General features: G+C 37.6%; 1 pseudogene; it reads right to left on the reverse strand.

Moving 5' to 3' along the window:
* Window positions 1-455: 455 nt before the first annotated feature.
* Window positions 456-969, reverse strand: LOC101717577 (large ribosomal subunit protein uL11 pseudogene; annotated as a pseudogene).
* Between the last annotated feature and the right edge of the window lie 883 nt (window positions 970-1852).

The raw sequence follows: 1852 nt of genomic DNA on the forward strand, positions 1-1852 counted from the left end.
CACCGGACTTTTTCTAATTGGATAAGTTCCATGGATTCATAGTGAAATTTGGTTGCTTCTTTTCATTTTTTTCTGTCTTTTGTGCCTCATTTTAGGCATTCTTTTTCCATTTCCTGTAAGGCCTTCTGTAAATTATCTGCTTATGTCATGTTCTCATATTTCTGGTGAGTATTCTTTTTGTCATTGTTTTTCCAGGTATTTCATTATCACTTGTAGAGAACCCACATAGCTTCTTGTGATTTTTTTCCATCTGCAGTTTGATTTCATTGAGAATTTTCTTTACTAAACAGAAATCTTTGCTATTAGTTTTTGTACCTTTTCAAAGTCACCTTAAGATTTGTGACTTTGGAATTTTATTTCTGAGGATTTTCTCATTCCTAGATCAGCAAGTCATTTTTTTTTTTTTGTCAGATCGTCTTTTTATTTAAATGTTTTCTTTCTTAGTCTTCTTACTCTTAGCTAGCTGGGCACTCCACAGTACCGGTGTTGATGTCGTCTATGATATCATGAGGGTGCCAGCCATCCACACTGCAGCCCACAGACTGGGTGGTCCCCCAGGATCTCTTTAATGGTTCCAGAAAGTTCTCTGGCTAATGACCGGTGCCGCATCTGTTGGGCAATGTTGACAATCTCATCAAAAGTGCTATTTCCACTGTGTTTAATGTTTTTCTGCTTCTTTCTGTCTCTTGGTGGCTCCTTGAGGGCTTTGATGATCAGGGCAGAGGCAGAAGACACCACCTCAATCTGGGCCTGTCTGTTCTGAATTGTCAGCTTCACTGTAATCCTCAGACACTTCCAGTCACCAGTTGCCTTGGCGATATCATCACCCACCTTTTTCGGAGACAGATCCAGTGGGCCAATATTTGGAGTCAGGGCAGACGTAGCGCCAACTTCGCCACCGGTGGACCTCAGATACATGGCTTTGACCTCGTTGGGGTCGAACTTGGGCGGCATGGTGGAGGCGGCTGGTGTCGGATGAAACCGGATTCGGGATGATCCAAGAAAGTTGCACCGTAGCCTCCTCCTAGCTGAAAGCCGAAAGGAGCAAGTCATTTTTTTATACGTTGTTCCATATTTTAAGTTTGTATTTTATATGTTTTCTTGAATCTGTGAGAATGTACCTTTGAAAATTTGTGGTACAAAGATGTTTCACTTAGCATATAAAATGAGGAATTTACTTCCAGAAAGAACTGACAAATCATATCTTACTCTTTTCTTTCTTTTCTTTTCTTTTTTTTTTTTTTTGGTACCAGGGATCGAACTCCGAACCTTGTGCTTCCAAAGCAGGTGGCGGAACCACTGAGCTAAATCCCTGGTCCCATATCTTACTCTTGATTTATACTGCCAGACTTATCAATCTCAGTTTGGTTAAAGCAGATGTATTTCTTGATATTTCTTTTTAAGGTTTGTGTATATACGTGTTGTCTGAATTAGAGACTGTAACTGTATAGCATTTGGCAAATAATGTGAGAGAACATCTCTCTGTTGTTTTCTTTGGGATTTCAAAAATGTGAGTGTCCTTTGTTTCTTAGAAGAGGGTCTCATAGGTGTTTTTCAAGTTTATTTTGTTTTATTGGTATTATAGATGCATTTGTATTAAGCATATTATTTAATGAATCCAGAGCATATTACCTCATGAAATCTAAGTGTACATTTTCTTCCCTATATTCATATCATCTTCAGTTTTATTTCTATGTATTATTTTTCTGGAAGTTTTTCAGACTTTGAAAGATTTTTAAAATGTAATTTGTAATAATGTTTAAAGTTGGTTATATAAATATTCAATGTTATGTGAGATCATTTCTGCATGTCTATAATGTTCTTGCATTACAGTGATATGGGAGGAGGCATT

This window comes from Heterocephalus glaber, unplaced genomic scaffold (genome assembly GCF_053883595.1).
Source record: "Heterocephalus glaber isolate CG9 unplaced genomic scaffold, H.glaber_assembly_v1.0 deba00001755, whole genome shotgun sequence".
NCBI lineage: Eukaryota > Metazoa > Chordata > Mammalia > Rodentia > Bathyergidae > Heterocephalus > Heterocephalus glaber.